The 21207-nt window shown below is 38.1% G+C and overlaps 1 protein-coding gene and 2 pseudogenes across 1 annotated transcript in view; all 3 read right to left on the reverse strand.

Annotated features, from left to right (window-relative positions):
- sh3rf3 (SH3 domain containing ring finger 3) overlaps nt 1-21207 on the reverse strand; it is a 162782-nt gene that overhangs the window by 126763 nt on the left and 14812 nt on the right. The window lies entirely within an intron of this gene.
- Nucleotides 14536-14672, reverse strand: LOC148352658 (U2 spliceosomal RNA; annotated as a pseudogene).
- Nucleotides 14950-15094, reverse strand: LOC148352659 (U2 spliceosomal RNA; annotated as a pseudogene).

A 21207-nucleotide genomic window follows, 5' to 3' on the forward strand; every position in this document is an offset into this window, starting at 1 on the left:
TTAGGTCTACAACTACTGATGCCCCTATCCAATTTTTGTTCCGATATGGTATCGGAGAAAATTTAGATTTAGTTACAGGATCAAATCGTTCTATTTCAATTGGTTTTCTCTGAATTGTAGATTTATTTTTATTTACCATAGGTTTTAATGTGTACAGATACAATAATGCCACATCATATATTTTTCTTAGCCAAGGCATGTGTGCCATTTAGTCTTGGAGCACTTGTATAATGAACACACCAATAATCACATTCACTTTCTGTAATATCAATATGTCAAGTGTGTGCTGTCAGTCAAACAGCTATCAAGTCAATGTGTACACCCACCCAAAGCAAATGCACGGCTACAACTAGCTTTTAGCGGCTTGTTACATTGAAAAGAAATTGATCAACAAAATCAGAGTCTGAAGAAAGTCAGAAGAGGGCAACCAAATGGTGATTACAGCCGGTGCTCCGTGGATTATTATTGGGCCTGGAAGCGACTGAGACAGTGTCAGGAGAAAAGGCAAGCAAGGCTGGCATAACAACTCTCTTAAACTACCACTGCTGAGCCTGTATCTCACCGACACCAGATCCATTATTCATGAAAAGGATGACCTGGAGCTAAAACTTGTGGGAAACTGTCAAATTCAGGACGGTTTTATTTTAAACATTGCGGTTACCTGGCTCAATCCGAAGAGCCCGGATGCTAGTGTGCAGCTAGCCAGCTGCTCAAGACATTATGTTCTTAGACTGAAAGTATAAGGCCTCTGATTTTGTTGTACTCTTGTATAATGATAACCATGATCATGTATTCAACTGCTATACTCGTTCTGTGTTTTGTAGACATATGTTGTTATTTTGTTACAGTTGTACACTCTCAGTAAGTACCGTAAATTCCGGACTATAAGCCGCTACTTTTTTCCCAAATGTTCGGCCCTGCGGCTTATTCAGTGAAGCGGCCAATTTATGGAATTTTTCTAACGCCCACCGGCGGCACTGGTGTATAAAATGTAAGATTAAGACCAGTAGAATATGTGCGCCAAGAAACACTGCAACCTCTGAGTTTAAGCATACATTGTCTGTAAAATTAGGGTACGTTCCGATAATGAGGAAGATGCCCTTGATGGCGATAGTTATGGGGAGGAAATTGGGGACGATCTTCCGTGAATTTCACAATTGCGGGATGCTCTTTTTCAACAGGCATGTTTGATACATTGCGAGCGTGATCCTACTAGCGTGTTGGTACCTTTCAAAGGCACGGTTTGGGATGAAAGTTTTATTATTATTATTATTAAAACTTTGAAAACTCTCTCGGTGTACCGTCTTTCTTCGTAAATATGTGTAACCATGTATAATATGTATTTGCAACTGTATATTTTTGTAATGTATTTATTTTAGAGATTTACTCTGTTATGTGTTCTACAGACGAATCAAAAAGAAGGGGCGGAGCAAACGCGGGCTGATGGGAATTGGGGTAAAACTGAGTTACTGGTAGATCTGTCTGTTGTCGCAGCGGACAATAGTGGATATATATTTTTCCCACCCTTAACTTTGGAAATATACATTGTGTTACTTTCGACGGGACCCGGACTTTACAAGTCTGCATCATACGTTAATTACGGGTATCATTTCCCGTTTATGATGCCAATTGTGGTTCTAGAATTGTGTATTATAATCGTGGATCTTACAGCCTTGTCTGGGTTAAACTTGTGACTGTGTCACAAGTATTAATGCGGGCGCACCTGGCTTATACATGGGTGCGGCTTGTGTAAGTACAAAAGTGGTAAATCACCTAAAAAGTGGTGCGTGCGGCTTATAATCCGGTGCGCTCAATAGTCCAGAATTTACGGTACGTCGTCTGGAAGTAAGTTTGTATTTTAAGAAGATGCAATGCTACTTCTCGGATCTGGTCCCTATTATCCTCAATAACCGAGGGATTACTGTACTTTGTTTCTGCACATTAATTGGTCATCGAAGATAAAACGTTTTTTTATAGACAATGTTTCCTGGAACCCATACTTGTATCACGCAACGTTGTAATCCTCGGTCACAGCCCGGTTTTAGCGACCAAATTTGAACATATTTTGCGGCCTTCAAAAAACGTTTTCACGGCAACTCTCGCCATTGTCCTCTTCCTCCAAAGCTTCGACACGCTTTCCGATCACAGAGATTTGTAAATCAGCCTGATAGGACATTTTTCTTTCTTATGGCTGACAAAAACACACAATGGATTCGAAGTGAGCGAAGATAACGGGGGCTGCTGATGCGGGCGTACAAAAATACAAAAAAAAGCTAAGTTGATAAGGACAGAAAGGGGGTTCATGTATGAAAAAAAAAGTATTTTTCAGAGCGGAAAAGGGAAAGCCGTGGCCGCAGGGTCTGACACTGTCCCAGTTTTACGACAGCGTCTGTATCTCTGGTGGTTCCTGCAACGTTTCCGCCTGCTTGATTAATGCTGCCGTCACAACTTCAGCCAAAGTCTTTGAAGACGAATTTTTATTTTAACCCCCCAGACTTGATTACATGAAATCAACTGTCCTGGGACTTAAGAGTTGGAACTAGGACGCAGTCAATTGTAAAAAATAAAATAAAATCCATTATAGAAAAGAATAAAGGCCTCGGGAAACTGATGTCCCTCGTTTCCATAGAGAATTATTTTATTTCAGTGGCTAAGTGGAAGCGCAGTTCCACAAAAGTATGATAAGCTTTGACATTTTGCAAGTCTTCATCGGGGTAATTTGGCGTAAACGAGGAAGTAATGTGTCACTGATTGGAATCCCTGGAGGACATTTGTGAAAAATTGCAGACATTTGTAGAATATTTTATTTTGGTAGCCACCTGCGCTAAAAATAACCAATAACATAGCCGGGAGTATTATCCGATACTGACATTTTTGTAATCAGAATTGGGCACCTTGTTTGAACAATTCAGTCCTTTTTTTCCCCCAAGTCAAAACAGGTTAACAGTTCTATCCCGGGGCCATTACAACCCTAAACAAATGTACTCAACTGTAAAAACATATCACGCGACAATTTTGGGATTTTTCTATTTTTGTTGTTGCTAAATGAAACTAGGAAGAACATTTTATTGTATCATATTATATTTAACTGCACAAAACTGAAAAAAGGGTTAGGATTATGAGTTGGGGGTTAGGGTTTAGGTTCAAGGGAAGGGTTAGGAGTTAGGGCTAGGGGGTTAAGGTGGGTGTAATGATATATATATATATATATATATATATATATATATATATATATATATATATATATATACACACAGTGGGACCTCGGTTATCACGGTTAATGGGGACCAAAACCAGCCGCAATAAGTGAAAATCTGCGAAGTAGCAGCGCACCTTAAAAAAAAAAATATATATATATATATTTTTATTATTTTTTTGACCCGGTTAATGGGGACCAAAACCACCCGCAAAAAGTGAAAATCTGCAAAGTAGCAACGCCCCTTCAAATATGCTTACTTTTTTTTTTTTTTATTATTTTATTCTATTATTATTATTATTTTTTAGACCTGCAAAGCTCTGAACCCGCGAACGTGGAACCACGAAGTAGCGACGCCCCTTCCAAAATGCTTTTTAAAAAATATATATATATTATTATTATTATTATTATTATTTTAATTCATTATCATTTCATTTTATTATTATTATTTTTTAGGCCCGCGAAGCTTTGAATCCGCGAACGTCGAAGCGTGAAGTAGCGAGGTCCCACTGTATATATATATATATATATATATATATATATATATATATATATATACATATACACAGAAGTACCTCTTCTTATGAATCTCTCTACATACAAAAGTACATACAGAAGTACCTGAACGGTAAAATATGTCCTATAGTTACAAAGTCAAAAATACAGTACGGTTTCCGCTGCTATTTGCCGCTAAATAAACTGGCTATTGCTTGAAATCTGTCTGGCAATCAGTGCAGATGGGTGTTCCCAGCATGCTCTTCGTGTCACTATCCAGAGTTCGCATACGAGGAGGATGGGGGTTTCCAGCAAGACACAGCCATCATAATCACATGATCATCCCAAATTTTAGAAAAATTCCATGAAGTTTCGGAATTTGAGGAAAAATAATCACCTGCAAAAAGTGTTGATAAGTTAGGCTACGTCTGCCTCGCACAGTTCCTATGAATACTGAAAAGCCTGCAAAAGCAGACATGTTGGAATTTTTTTTAAATAAACGTGAGGTAAAAAGATAAGTGAATATTTCTATTATTTCCTTTAATCTTTATTGTTTTACATTATTTATTTTTATGTTTCATGTGTGGTAATCCGACTAACTTGTATTTGTTTCGTATTTTGATCTTTTTTTTATGATTTATTTAAAAAACATCATACTGTACTTTTTCGGGGCTTGAAACGGATTAACGCATATACATTCAAAATGCGTCTATTTACGAGGTTTTCAAGTTACAAAGCTACTCGTAGAACGAATTAAATCCGTAAGTAGTGGTACCACTGTGTGTAGATTTATATATATATATATATATATATATATATATATATATATATATATATATATATATATATATATATATATTAGCCTTGTGAATTGTACTGTGTTTTTTAAAGTACTCCCTTCATTGCACTATTGTTACAATGCACTATTCTTTTCCATTGCAATATTACAGCAGGCCAATTTTCTAGCACTACGTTGTAATCATTTGTTTTGCCTATTTAACCTGATTGTCTTTTTTCTCTTCAAAGTCTTTATTACATGTCTTAGCCTGGAGTCCTATGTTTTGTTTTGTTTATGCAACAAAGACTAATCAATTCTATTCTATTCGACTCTATTAAAGTCGGTTTGACGCTAACAGCCAGGTATGATGTCACCATAGTCAGATGGAGAAACCACTATAAAATATTCAATCAGCTGACACTAATAGATTTTACACTCAACTCTTAGCACTTTATACTTCATGGCCTTGGTACATCACAGGATGAGAAATATTCCATGATCCATTATCCACGATTACATATTGCTGTGAGCAAAGGACAGCAGAGGGCATTTGTATCAGGACTGGCCACTCGTTTTGTCCTTCTGTCCACAAAAAAAATTGAGCTACACTCATGCGGTATGCTCCATTATCCCTGATCACATATTACTACTGGGCCTGGCAGAGTGCACTTTTGTTTCTTCTTGCTTTCACTGTATTTCCGCTTCAAATTAGAATTATTCGGCCGGGATCCATTATCCCCAATCCCATATTGCTGTGGGGACCACCAGAAGGCACTTCTATCAAGAGACATCCTGCACTGGCCAGCCTAAAAGGAAATTATATGTTGTGGTCACGATCCATTATCCCTGGTCGACTATTTCTGCGAGCAGGTCCCAGCAGGGTGTATTTTCTTTTCGGTTTGGGGTGCTGAAGCATGCCTTCAGGGCCCGCCTAAAATGGACAAGAATGTTTTGGCAGTAATCCATATTCCCCAGTCGACTATTGTTGAGAGCGGAAGGCGGAGACATCAAATTTCTGTTATGCATGGCGGCTCTTTTTTCAGTTTTTTTGCCTAAAACGAACTGTTCTCATGCGTCAGCAAACCATTATCCCTCGTCGACTACTGCTGAGAGCAATATATGGGGAAGGGGCTTCTTTGCGGCTTTTCGCATAATGAGTTTGTGTTTTTGCGATAAATAAGCGATTACAGTATCATGTTTTCAATTTGTGGAATTTTGATTTGTTTTCAAATGTCTTTTTTAACTCATTGACTGTCACAACTTTCAGCCATTTTATAACTTTAGCAACTTTGATTTAATTAGGGATGCGCAATAATTAAGATGACAACGCTACTAGTCGGTATAGAACAAAGTGCAATATTCAAGATACTGCAATTTTTATCACCGATGAAGCTCTTCATGCTTAATAGTATTTACAGTAGCTCGGCTTTACCAATCTATAAGCTAAAAACTTTATTTATCTAAGAGAGCAGTATACTACAGATCAACCTAGTTGTTTGCACTTTCTAAAAAAAGACACCGATATCGGACGTCGGACATACTAAGAGGTTTTCCGATGCGATTCGCCGCTCGTGCCAAATCGACGGCTTGATGACCCGTGGCGCTTTAATCGAGCTGGCAGAGGATGCCCGAGATGAGACGGGCCTTCCGCCAGCTGTCTGAGGACCCATGCAGGGAACGAATAGCGCGTTTTGCGGGAAAAACGACGAATACGGATAGCTCCGAGTCGCTCAGAGAGGGCGAGAGCGTCGCTCGGGTGAAAAAAGAAGAGAGTGATGAGGGAGAAGGGGGAAATGACACATGACAAGGATGCCTTTAGTATTCCTTTCCAGTTTGAGGACTGTCAACTCTGGTGTATGCTCGATGAATATGTAGAGAGGTGACACTACTGGCAGGGTTACACAGATATTTGAAGCGTATTGTGTGCAGTTTTGGGCTTTTTGCTGTCTTAGATGTGTTAAATTGAAAAAGAGAAAAAAAATACTTCAAATAAACCGCTGGGGAGCTGTAACTTCATCTGTATTGTTTAAGTTGAATGGCATAGAGCCAGAACTTTTGTGTTATTGAAAAAAGGCGAGTGAGTTTTACACTACCAAATGTAAAACCAAATGACGATTTCGAGCAAATTGACTATTATAAACACTATTATTTAAGGATGAACCAATATGGGTTGGCCGATAACAGATATTGGTGCTGCTATTTATTTGTTGTGAAAGTTTAAAATTGGCTAAAAACATTTTTGATAAACCCAAAAAGAAAAAAAAATATTTGTTATAAATTCTAATACAATTTAAATAGCGCTCTGAAACCATTTACAGTAAAAACAAAATATAATTTGTACAACTAACGTGACTAATCTTTCACTTAAACCTAAAAATATCAGTGCAGGAAATGAAATTAGGCATATCAGAAAGTCCTATAAAAGGTACATCAAAAATTGATACTTTTTACTGTAAATTAAAATGTTATCACAACTAACATGACTAATCTTTAACCCGAACCAAAAATAACTAACAAAAATAGAAAAATTAAAAAATGCCAATACAACCAACATGACTCAAATAAAATTGAAAAGTGTGGCCACTAGATTGATAAACTAGTGCTCTGGTAACAGCTAATCTCTCAGCCTTCCACCTTAGCGTCCTTTTATGCTCTGTCTTGATTAACTAGTGTTATGATAAGAGCTAATGCATCAGTCTCCACCTGAACCTCCTTCCCTAAAACAAGTTAACTACACTTTTTATACTATCTTTTGATCACACACATGCTTTTCAACCAAGGACTTTTTAAAATCTCAAAATCATCACTGGTCTTGGTTCACAGGTATGTCGGGACTCAGGAGTTCGCAGAGCTGCCGTTGTTTACTCCGCTCTACTGTTATTGTTCCTGCTCTAGTGGCTCCGCTTCTTATCCAATGAGAAGGCGTGGGTTGGGTAGTGCCCAAAAAAAAGGGAGGTTAGAGAGGTCCATCTGCATTGGAGCCTGAATAATTGGACCACCAAATAAATAAAAAGGCCGATACCGATATTCGTCAAATTCCCAAATACCGGTGCCGTTAATAGGCCCGCCCGATAATTGGTTGACCTCTTCTATTACTTATGTAAATTTAAATCTGATGTGTTATGAAAGCATTCTCATAATCACTTATTGTGCACTTCAGTGTTTTTCTTCATAAAACCATTCCCACATACAAGGCTCAAGTAGTCAGGAAACCAGAAGAGGTGAAAGATAGATGTACTTGTAGCTGTGTGATCGTTTAAGAGTCAATTTCCATTTACTCAGGATTCATTGATTTTCAAAATAATAAAGACAATTTATTTTGGACTCCTGTGAGCCTCAAGTAGTCAGAACACCAAAAGAGGTAATATTCCAAGACTCTATACTTATCAACTCAGCATCTTCTTGTTCTTGTAATAACACAATAGTTTGTCATGTGAAATAAAAGTATCTTTATTTTTGTTGTATATTTTGGAACCAAACCGAACCTTTTAAAAAGCAAGGTTAGTATTTTTAATGTATTCTCCCACACATGTTTTTTTAGTAGCATTAGTGCCAACACTAAACAATTAAGGCAGCGATCCATTATCCCTGTTCCCATATTCCTTTTACTGAATGCCCGCAGGGCACACTTTTTTAAAGTTCTGTCCACGCCTCTCTCCACCATCACATATTGCCTCAAGCAGGTACTGCCAGGGGACACTTTTGTGCATTTCATTTTGGCCCACCTAAAATGAAATGCACAGTTGTGGCAGCAATCCTTTATGCCCAGTCGACTTTTGCTGAGAGCGGGGCCAAGAGAGCCAATTTGTGTCATTATCTCTGGTCAATACTGCTGCGAGCAAGGAACCGGCAGAGTGCACGTTTAAATGGAAAAACGAAGAAGATTAAGCATTTTGCTGGGTTCTCTGTTTCCTATTAACTGTGATAAACCAGGGATTGTTTTCTTGTAAGATTATTATGACTCGTATGAAGAAACAAATAGTACGCTTCTTGTTCAAAGTACAACAAACTACTGCATTGTATGTTTCTGAAGTGAGGTTTTTGGCTTTTAGAATTTCGTTATATAACCGCCAGTCCATTTTGAGATTTGCGTGAACCAAAAAACAAATCAAAGACAAAGAATGATTGATTCCCATTGGGATTTACAACATAATAACTATAACCACTCCGTCTGCAACACGCGAGAACAAAAAAAGCCATTAAACAAGAGAGCTGTACAGCTTTTGTTTGATCCTTTTGTACTCTTGTATTTTTCCCGATTTTACTCTAGGATTTAGACCAATCACTTGCTTCTTTCACACTCCGCCATGTGACTGCAGGTTTTATTTCGGTGTAATACATTTGAGCCGATGATCAGTTGAACTCATATTACTGTGTGATTTCCTGCAGGGATGCTGCGCTACGTGACTACAAAAAAATATGACTGACAGGCGGTTATCTTTTTGGCAACCTCCCTTGCCGGAAATTGTGCACACGGTTGAATCTGTGCTAGCGTTTTTAAACAGTGTATCCGACCCTGAAATGTTTTTTTGTTATCTTGGAATGGAAAGGGGCTTGCATTCAGATAGTGAATTTTCTAAAGGTATGTATGCCATTACAGTAACATATGATCTCATTTAATGTCAAGATGTAAAATACATTTTTAGAAGCATTGTCCACAAGTGCCAAAAGATAAAAATGTTTCTGTTTAATTAAAAAGAAAACTTGAAAAGTTTGGCACACCTCATCAGTAAATATCAAGTCTCTGTGAATTATATCAGTATGATGAAACACCATTAGATCCAATCTTTGTCCACACATTGAGGAAGCCCTTCCTAGTGTTTCTTCTATCTAGCGATTGAAGTGAGTAGGCAGCCCCACGTGGCGAGTAGGCGTTGTGGTGAGAAAAGTGAAAAAATGGATAAGTCCAGGTCCAAACCCGAGCCGAACAAAAATTTGCGCTGGGCTTAAAATATCAATCGTTAGTTCAGGTTTGGCCCGGGCTTCTCTCCCACTCTCACGTGGATGCTATAAAACAAAGTCAGCAAGAGAAGCATTGATCCTGATCACAAAAATAAAAAGCCCTCATAAATATGAAATTCGGGTTTGCTTCGGGCTTGGTTCCTCCAAATCAAGTTAAATGGTCAGGCTCAGGGTGGTTCAGGTTTTAGTACCAGCGGGCTAGGTCCGGCTGGATTTTTTTAGACCTGATCTTACTTTTAATAAGTACAAAAAGGCAACACTTCAACTGAGCTTTTTTTCTAAAAAAACAAAACCAAAAAAAATGACAAAATTCCTTTGTCAACCTTCGGGGCTGAAAGGGATGACCTTTCGTGCACGTCTGCAACAACGCGATTGCCATGGTGACTGAAAACGTGTGGTCACGTCACTAGAAACATCAGGCGCTGAAATGTTCTTGCAAAGTTTATGCATCATTAATGGGTAAGTTCAGGGATTTCTGCAATGATATGTTATTTTGCAAGAAAAGTGCCCTTGTGTTTATTGAAAGCATGTTTAGATATTGCCAGGGTTGGGTAGGGTTACTTTAACTTGATTACTTTCAATTACTTTTGGATTACTCCAATACCAAATATGCTAATAAAAGACAAAAGAAACTAAATATGAATAAAATTACTCAATTTTGTGCAGGCTTGGGGAGTAACGGAACACATGGGACGGCAAAAATGATGTTGGCAAGGATTTATTTTCATTTTGTTACTGTCGCATTTTATGTTAGTTTTGCCGGAGATCAAAGAGAGCAAAGCCAGGAGAGAATGCTTACCACGTGTTGTGAGTCATAATTGTATTCATATTTCGTTTCTTTTGTCTTTTATTACCATATTTGGTATTGGAGTAATCCAAAAGGAATTGAAAGTAATCAAGTTAAAGTAACCCTACCCAACCCTGGATATTGGTGGTATCAACAATGCAAACAAAAAATAAAAGCTCAGAAGTAAGAGTTTTGCCCTCATAAAAAGCCGTTTTGCCCAAGTTTTCTTGAAAATGAGTACCGTATTTTCCGCACTATAAGGCGCACCTAAAAGTCTTAATTTTTTTCAAAAGCTGACTATGCGCCTTATAACACAGTGCGCCTTATATATGGCTCAATATTAAATTCGCAAGGTCTCGCAACTTACTCAACAGCCGCCGACTCGATTTTACCCCAAACGTGGAGTAGTCCGCGGTGTATGCTGGGATTTATATACCGGCGTTTCATTGGCTAACCAATGTGTCAATCATCATTTGAATCGATCACTATTGGCTCAAGTTATTCGGAGCCTTGGATTGGCTAGATGGCCAAAACAAACCCTGCAATTGGCCGAGTTTAGCAATGGCGTAGCAAGTCCGCGGTGTATGCTGGGATTTATATACCGGCGTTTCATTGGCTAACCAATGTGTCAATCATCCGTTAAATCGATCGCTATTGGCTAAGGTTATTCGGAGCCTCGGATTGGCTAGATGGCCAAAACAAACCCTGCAATTGGCCGAGTTTAGCAATGGCGTAGCAAGTTTGCTAAAGTACGCCATAAAGAAACATGTTTCATTAGTCTGTATTTGTAAATATTTTACTCTCCTGGATTTACTTCACTCGCGGTTGTAAGAAGACCATGATTGCGTATCATTATTGAACGTGAGAACTTAGGTGAGTTATGCGGCTTTATATTTTCCCGGTATCTTGTTTTAGAACGATCTTGATGTTGCTGTGATGAGTTGAGTGAATTAAACTCAATTCCAAGTGTTTATTGTCATATGCACAGTAAAGTTGTGAGCGAAAAAGAAAATAGAAACATAGAAATGTTTGGCATTTCTTGAATCCCAAGACTTCAACCTTCCGAATGATATTTGAAATGACGCATTTAAGTGACATCGTACGGACACCGCATCCGCACGTGTCTACGACACGTATTTGCTTCTTTGCATGCTTTGGGAATGTTAAGGGGGTAATCAGTTTGACTGAACTATCTGACTGTTTTGTCGACGTTCCCATTGTAGCGCCTTATAATCCGGTGCGCCTTATGTATGGAAAATATAGGACCAAAAACTATTTTTTGGGGGTGCGCCCTATAACCCGGTGCGCCCTATAGTGCGGAAAATATGGTATTTTCAAATTTTGCTGAGCAACATTAAAAGCTAGAAACTTTTGATATGTTCAATGTCTATATAGGTACAAAACTAAACCTTTGTAGGCCTTCAAAAATGAGTCAAAGTGGTGGAAAATTGGTCTGGCACCGGCTCTTCCCATTTCAGAAAAATGTCTTGTGATGAAGGAATTATATAAGTTCATTTTTTTAACATTGTGTAAAATATTTCAAATCGTTATCAAACATTTACCCAATTGTTAGTTTTACTGTGGGAATTTTGCCTGCTAACAATTTCCAGGGGCCTCATCCTGTAAGCAGTTCTTCCTGTTTTGACGTGCAAGAGACTGTTTAAAATGCAGGCAAAGGCCAACCACGATCTGTTCAGCACTTTTGTGGTTTCCTTGTGTTCAGCAACATCGCTATAATGTGCTTGTCAACATATGAAATATACCGCTTCCCGTTAAACATCTTCAAGGTTGGACAATGAAATGATGCAAACAGTCATTAAAATGCTGGGAGAGCTGCAAAATGGATGAGAGTGTAATTGCGTGATGCCACCCTTCCCCGCGTGCGTAAATCAAGCTCGAGTATCTGTTGTCTTTCTTGTTCTGGATTGAGTAAGGCCCAAAGAGAACAATGAGTAGAATGAGTGTTTCTCGTAAATGTATTCGATACTTAAAATGAGACTACAGTGGGACCTCGGTTATCGCGGTTAATGGAGACCAAAAGCACCCGCGATAAGTGAAAACCTGCGAAGTGGCAGCGCACCTTGAAAAAAAATAAATAAATATATATATAAATATATATATATATATATATATATATATATATATATATATATATATATATATATAAATATATATATATATATATATATTATTATTATTTGGGCAGCACAGCGGCGCAGTGGTTAGCGCTTGTGCGGTCGTGGGTTCAAATCCAGCTCCGGACTTCCTGTGCGGAGTTTGTATGTTCTCCCCGTGCTTGCGTGGGTTTCCTCCGGGCACTCCGGTTTCCTCCCACATTCCAAAAACATGCATTTCAGGTGAATTGGTCGGTCCAAATTGTCCCTAGGTGTGAATGAGCGAATGAGTTGTCTGTCCCTGTGTGCCCTGCGATTGGCTGGCAACCAGTTCAGGGTGTCCCCTGCCCACTGCCCGGAGATGGCTGTGATGGGCTCCAGCCCCCCCGCGACCCTAATGAGGATAAGCGGTACGGCTGATGAGATGAGATGAGATTATTATTATTTTTTAAATTGTATTATTATTATTTTCTTAGACCCGGTTAATGGGAACCAAAACCACCCGCGAAAAGGGAAAATCTGCGAAGTAGCGACGCCCCTTCAAAAATGCTCAAAAAAAAAATAATATATATATATATATATATATATATATATATATATATATTTTTTTTTTTTTTTTTTTTTTTTTTTATTTATTTTTTTTTTTAATTTTATTCTATTATTATTATTTTTTGGACCTGCGAAGCTCTGAACCGCCGAACATGGAACCACAAAGTAGTGACGCCCCTTCAAAAATGCTTAAAATAAAATTAAAAGGGTTTTTTTTTTTTTTTATTATTTTATTCTATAATTACTATTTTTTAGACCTGCGAAGCTCTGAATCCGGAAACGTGGAACCACAAAGTAGCGACGCCCCTTCAAAAATGCTTTGAAAAAAAAAAAAAAAAAAAATATATATATATATATATATATATATATATATATATATATATATATATATATATATATATATATATATATTTTTTTTTTTTTTTTTCATTATTATTTTATTTTATTATTATTATTTTAGACCTGCGAAGCTCTGAACCCGCGAACATGGAACCACGAAGTAGCGACGCCCCTTCAAAAATGCTTTAAAACAAAATAAATAAAAAAATTTAAAAGAATTATATTATTTTATTTTATCATTATTATTTTTTTAGGCCCGTGAAGCTCTGAACTTGCGAACGTCGAAGCACGAAGTAGCGAGGTCCCACTGTATTGAAATATTTGATTAATCTTTTTATAAATTTTTGTCAATTAATCAAACAATTAAAAAAAATGTAATTTCTTTCTAAAACAAAGAATTGCTTGCATCGGGAATAAACCATATAATTCCAAAATAACCATTTTTGAGAGACCCCAAAAATAAATAAGAATTTGTTTGTACGTTTTAAAATAAAAAATAACATGAATTTTCCCAAAAACAAATTACATTTGCAGAGCTCAGTTCTAAAATCACAAGAATAGAATAGAATAGAATACATGCAATAAATACAAATAACAACAATGTAAAAAAAAAGGATGCATATAAAATATAAAACGATATAAAGTTTAGAATAAAAAATGTGCAGAGCCGGCGTCTAACTAGAGCAACTTGTGTATTGATTTGGCAGAAAGCAGAGGGGTGTGAGGGGGTAGGGCAGGAAGGGAGTTCAGAGTTCTGACAGCCTGATGGGAGAAGGGTTCTTTGAGTCTGCTGGTTCTGGCTTTGAGACTCTGCAGTCTGTTTCCTGACAGCAGCATTTTGGAGAGGCGTGTTTGATTTCAATTCAACAAAAAATATAAGGTCTGTTTTGAAACAGAAAAACAATTAAAAATCACAATTACAAGTGAGAAGAAATTGTGAGAATTTAGAGAAATTAATTACCGTAAGTTCCGGACTATAGAGCACACCTGATTATAAGCCGCACCCACCACATTTTAAGAGGAAAAACGATTTTGTACATACACAAGCCGCACTTGTATATAAGCCGCATGCGCCCACATTAAAAAAATGTAACACAAACACAAAATTAACACAAACCAGACTTCAAGTCCCGCGATTGAATCTAAATGTGGGGTTTTGGGGTTTTTAAGGGTTATTGATCTATCGTCGTTATTCATTATCCATTATCCGTTATCGGTCAGTTCATAATACGCTACAAAGCCTAGGAGCCGGGACACTTACTCTCAGCCAAAAGGCCAAGCTAAGGTCCTAGCCCTAAAGCCTTGCTGCGATCATTGCGAATGCACCGTTCCCGGAGGTACTGCAATACCGGGCCGATGCGTGGAGTGGACAGAGCAAGCTCATATTCCATCTCCGAAATGCAAAAATCAAAGATAGTGACTTCATAGAAAGTACACAAAAGGCCAAGCTAAGGACCTAGCATCAAGGCCAAGCTAAGGACCTAGCATCAAACATCGGTATAGTACAAGACCTTCAAGGCCAAATTAAGGTCCTAGCAATAAAGCGTTGATTGAATCTAAATGGGGGTTTTTGGGGTTTTTAAGGGTTATTGATCTATCTTCGTTATTCATTATCCATTATCCGTTATCGGTCAGTTCATAATACGCTACAAAGCCTAGGAGCCGGGACACTTACTCTCAGCCAAAAGGCCAAGCTAATGTCCTAGCCCTAAAGCCTTGCTGCGATCATTGCGAATGCACCGTTCCCGGAGGTACTGTAATACCGGGCCGATGCGTGGAGTGGCAAGAGCGAGCTCATATTCCATCTACACTTACGAATAAGAGTTTTATGAATCTAAATGTCCTTCATTAAAGTCCACAGTCCAAAAATCACAGCCGGCAAAATGAACGGAAAATGATACCGGTACTTAAGGTTTGATGCAGACCTGCAGAGTCCGGGTCCCGTTGAAAGTAATCCAAGGAAAAAAGTGTATATTTCCAAAGGTAAGGGTGGGAAAAATATATCAGATGAAGACATTTACTCACGCAATTCATTTTTCTTTAACCAACTTTTTACCCCCTCTTCTTTCCTTGTCTGTCCCTCACCTTTAGCGGTCCCCACTTAAACTCGGCACCCCGCGTTTGTTCCACCCCACATTTTTCGTTCACCCGTGCAAAACATACCAGAATAAGTGTCTAAAATAAATACAAATAAATACATTACAAAAATATACAGTTGCAAATACATATTATACATGGGTTACACATATTTACAAAGAAAGACGGTACACCGAAAGAGTTTACAAAGCTTTAATAATAATAATATAGCTTTGACAGGGCAGTAAATGGTAGCAACACTCGAGCGCCGCTAGCGGCCGTTAGAAAAATTACGTGAATTGGCCGCATCACTGAATAAGCCGCAGGGTTGAAAGTTAGGGAAAAAAGTAGCGGCTTATAGTCCGGAATTTACGGTACATTATATTATTTTTTTTCATAGTTTACCATATTTAAAACATTCTGCCAGTAGTTGCAGCATTATTTTTGTCAAATTTAGTTTACAAAGTTTAGCTAAAAAAATCGCTTTCAGGAAATATGAATACAGTAGTTGTTTGTGACTTATAGAGCCGTTAAGTAAATATGGCTTCATTTATCATCATAAAAACCGACTTGTCATTATCACCCTGTAAGCTTCATTAAATAAATATATATTTTTCAAAAAGTATCTAAAGTACGTAAAAAAATCTCGACACAAAAAGAACTCTGCTTTGCTTCAGACAGATTCACACAATACGGATGCGAATTGTACTGCCAGACTGATCTGTCTATGTAACCATGGCAACAAGTCTTTGGTAATACGTTTTCTGTCTACGACTGTTGTGGAAGGTTTAATTGCGTTAAAAGAATAACCGATAAGTATGCAAACGAGAAACTTTACCTTAAGTTCCTAACACTTTGACAGACATAAACAGGTTTTGTTGTTTACATAATCCCAAGACGTAAGACTTTATCATAAATTATAAACACAAACTCCAGAGTTAGACTTTATTATCAGACTTCACCGTAACCATGAGTTTAATAGTTTTTCTGTCTCCCTCCGTTATAGGAAGGTTTAATTGTGTGAAAGGAATAACAGATACATATTCAATGTTGCTTTTTAAGGTGCATTGAAGCTACAAATTAATGACACACAGGTGCACTCTGTCATTGTCAATTAGGTCAACATTGGATCACTCAGATGTCATCAGGGAACAACTGGAGTTAGTTGGCTGAGCTGAGAGAACAAGGCGCAATATTTTGCCAGGGTTGGGTAGGGTTACTTTAACTTGATTACTTTCAATTACTTTTGGATTACTCCAATACCAAATATGCTAATAAAAGACAAAATAAACTAAATATGAATAAAATTACTAAATTTTGTGCAGGCTTGGGGAGTAAGGGAACACATGGAACGGCAAAAATGATGCTGGCAAGCTGTTTAGATTTATTTTCATTTTGTTTCTGTCGCATTTTATGTTAGTTTTGCCGGATATCAAAGAGATCAAAGCCAGGAGAGAAAGCTTACCACGTGTTGTGAGTCATCATTGTATTCATATTTAGTTTATTTTGTCTTTTATTAGCATATTTGGTATTGGAGTAATCCAAAAGTAATTGAAAGTAATCAAGTCAAAGTAACCCTACCCAACCCTGTATTTTGCAACTTTTCAGTTGTTTCATTGTAAATATAAAATGTTAAAACAATTTTGTTCCATTTTACTCTAATTTCTCACATATTGATTCTTAGGATGTATTTTTCTTTTTTTTACCATTAAGTTTGAAGCTTTAAATGTGGCACTATGACAAAAAGTTCTTGGGGGGGCAACACTTTTGCTAGGCACTGCAGGAATTTATCTTAACACAGAAACACAAACTCCAGAGCTAGACTTCAATGGATGCTTACTTTTCTTGTGGCATATGATGAAATACACCACATACCACACGAGGCGATTTATCCAGATGGTAGCCGAACATAAATACGTATATCTGCGCTGAATGTGTTTTACACACCCACCGACCACAAGCCACGGAATACTCTGGAGTATTTAAGGGAGCACTAACACATTCCGTGTACCTGCGACCGATCGAGCAGCGGATGTTTTGGCGTCAGGGGGCGAAAAACGATCGCGGCTGGTCGAGGGCCACAAATACCTCGGATCACGCCGGCCCAAAATAACCCAGGATGTTCTCAAATAGACACACGAAATATTCAACCCTCTCCAAAGGCTGTGCAAGCGGCATTACAATAAACTACAGTATTATCGACTTTATATCATTACAATTTGATGTCACCTAAATGTCTTCAAAAAAGACAATTTGGATGTATGCAGTGGTCTCGTTTGCCCGTGTCCTAGATGCATTACTTTTGCTGGGGACGCATTGGGTCAAATCAACGTGCGTCCCCGGGACGCAACTTTTTTGACACCAAATTGTCATTATCATTTTTTAACAAAGATTTACCGCACAAACTTTTCGTCAGGCAGATCCGCCATTGTTGTTTTGGTCTCGCGGTTCGAGTTTTCGTCTGCAAGCCGATCTCGAGTTCAAGTTGTGTAGTGAAAGTCCGTCTCTTTTTAGAGAACCGGCTTTTTCGGCTCAACTCATTAAAGAGAGCCGGCTCTCAAACGGCTCACTTGCTTTGATGCATTATATTACGAATGATTGTTGTATAAAGAAGTTAAGAAAAAAAGGAAGTATAAAAGGAGAAAATGAAAAAAAGACAGGTTTGTGGTGATCCCCTATAATCAGTATATTACCAACAATAATTTAATGCAGAAAATGAATTTATAATTTGAATAAGAAAATGTATTATTCTACTTAATTATTTTTGCATGTATTTTTTCCTTCTACACTGAACGTCCAAGCAACTTCATTTTTGAACTTTTTTTATAATAAACCTCATTCATGTCGAGCAACTCAGTGTCTCACAACAAAATGTTCATTAACAATATATAAGATTTTTTTTGTGTTTTGTAAGGGAAAATACGACAGTTTGTAAGGGCATGGAGCACACTAAATTTTGGGGACCCATAGATCTCTGTTGGGACCCATAGATTTTTGAGCATGCGAGTCCCCGGGACCCATCACTTTTCAGAGGTAAAATGAACACAGTGTATGTATGTGTCAATATAAAGATTACCGTATTTCTGGACTATAAATCACTCCGGATTAATAGCATAATTAAGAAGGAAAATGCATACGAGTTGCACCTGGAGTATAAGTCGCATTTTGGGGGGAAATGTATTTGATAACATCAAACACCAAAAACATAGATGTCATCTTGAAAGGGAATTTTAAATTAAAATCAAATCGAGAAAAACGACATTACATATTAAAAGTTATTCAAATAACTCGAGCATAAAGAACATGCTTACCAGTTTCATTCCAAATTACTAAATCCAATGAAATCTTCATTCTCTGTGTCACTGCAAACAGTAAACGCCCCCAACTCGGGAAGAAGACGATAAGCCACTTCCTTCATCTGTTTTTACGTTGTAGTCAAGGTTAAAATAATCAAACACAGGCATAGAGCGCCCTCTTGTGGATTAGTGTGAAAATAACATGTGAAATGATATACCGGTAGTACAACTATAAAACTCAATAATAGAATAATGTATTAATAATCTTACATACAAGTCTCGGGGGGACTGGGGATAATGGATTAAAATATTGCAGTTCATTTTAGACATGCCACAATGGTTCGCTCCAGCCCGAACTGAAAAGAAAATGTGCTCTGACGACCCCTGCTCCTAGCAAATGTCAACCAGGGATAATGGATCCAGCAACTATTTCATCCCAGGCGGGCCAGAACATCACGCCTCCTGCAAAAAGTGCTTTCCACTGATCTACGCTTGCAGCAATATGGATTCGGGGATAACTGATTGGATCAGGGCCGCATGAGTGCAGTTCATTTTAGGCAGAAATACAGTAAGGCAAAAAAGAGCTACCAAGCCCGAACAAAAGTGCGCTTTGCATATTTCCGCTCGTAGCAAAATGCAATCAGAGATCATCGATAACAGCCAAAACAGAGCATTTAAATTTTAGGTGGGCCAGAACGGCACACCTCTCAACAAAAGTGCACTCTGCTGATCCCAGCTTGTAGCAATATGCAATCAGGGATATTGGATCACGGCGGATGAGTGCAGTTCACTATGTTGAAAAGAGAGGCAAAAAAAGAGCCGCTGTGCTCTTCCCGGCTCCTGCTCCAAATGCTATGCGATCAAAAATAATGGATTATGGATTATTTTTCAACCTGTGATGAACTGAAGCCGAAGCAGAAAGTAGCGTGGGATAACAGTATTAGATTTCACTTTCTTATAAAAGACAATTAAAAAAAACAGTGAATTTTTACTGTGGAAAAGCTGATTTTTTCAGGATTTCTAATCCTATCTAAATGTTTAATCGATTCTAAACTAATTGACGTCATAATTCTAAACTCACTTACGATCCGGGTTGGGTAGGGTTACTTTAACTTGATTACTTTCAATTACTTTTGGATGACTCCAATACCAAATATGCTAATAAAAGACAAAATAAACTAAATATGAATGAAATGATGACTCACAACACGTGGTAAGCTTTCTCTCCTGGCTTTGATCTCTTTGATCTCCGGTAAAACTAACATAACATGCGACAGAAACAAAATGAAAATAAATCCAAACAGCTTGCCAACATCATTTTTGCCGTTCCATGTATTCCGTTACTCACCAAGCCTGCACAAAATTTAGTAATTGTATTCATATTTAGTTTCTTTTGTCTTTTATTAGCATATTTGGTATTGGAGTAATCCAAAAGTAATTGAAAGTAATCAAGTTAAAGTAACCCTACCCAACCCTGTTTACGATTAATCCGAAGATCGATTATTTGTCGATCAACCCGATTCGTTTCTTGCGCCTGCAGCCACGGTTCTTACGGATCGAATCGTTCAAACGAGCAACTTATCGTCAAGTGCGTAGAAAAATATGCCTTGTGAAAGGGGACCGAGCCACCGTGAAAAGTTCAATCAGTCCCGCGGGCAAAATGGGCGAGGTACAGAGAAGAACGATTTCACACAAAGAGCGAGAAAAAAGAAACGTAGCGGCGGTGACGGATTGAATCGGAGAGCTGTGAGAGTGAGCAGCAGGTCGAAGGAGTGGGAGGGAAACCTGTATTCAATTCGATTCTTCAAATGTGTGCGCAACTCGTTCTTTTTTCTTTCGTCACCATTCTCCCTTTCCTGCACAATTTTGAAAGAGGGGGCCAGCTGGTGTATTTCGACGTCTCCCCATCAGGAGAAAGTCGAGTAGACGTAAGATTGGGCCTGAAAGAATCTAGCTCGACCCGACCTTAGCCAGCATGAATTAAAACCCGACCTAGCCCAAGCCCAAATAACTTGATTTGAGGGATGGAGCTGAAAGAAAACCTAAATTTTTAAGGTTCATTTTGGAGGACTTGAGAGCAGGAGGACTTATCTCTCACTGGCTTTTTTTTTAAATTCTCCACAAGTATTTTTTTTTTTTTTTATCTTTGTGGAGAATTATGTCCCCATTCTTGCGGGGTACAGATTCCATCGCACGGATCATGCACAAAGTAAAGTAATAAAATAACATTGGCGGGTGGATAATTTAAAAAAGGCAGCGAGAGAGAAGCCCACCTGCTCTCAAGTCCTCAAAAATAAAATGTAAAAATTCAGGTTTGCTTCGGACTAGAAGACACTAGTTTACCGCAAGAAACATTTGATTTAAGAGTACAAAAAAAAAAAGCGTAAAATACTGCATTAGCTCCCTCTGCATAGGCCTACGTTTCTAGCTTTAATTTTGCAAATCGTAGTTTGTCCTGTTTATTTTCAATATCCTGATTCATTATCTATCCTGTCTGTCCCGTCCTGTCCGGTATCGACTCCATCTGTCCGATCTCAACTCTGCAATTGGAATCGATCTCGTCGGTCTCCGGCTTGGTCTCTCTCCACGCCAGACCGCCGCCTAACGTGCATGAC

Source organism: Urocampus carinirostris, chromosome 14 (assembly GCF_059441175.1).
Source record: "Urocampus carinirostris isolate Australia breed hairy pipefish chromosome 14, RoL_Ucar_1.0, whole genome shotgun sequence".
NCBI lineage: Eukaryota > Metazoa > Chordata > Actinopteri > Syngnathiformes > Syngnathidae > Urocampus > Urocampus carinirostris.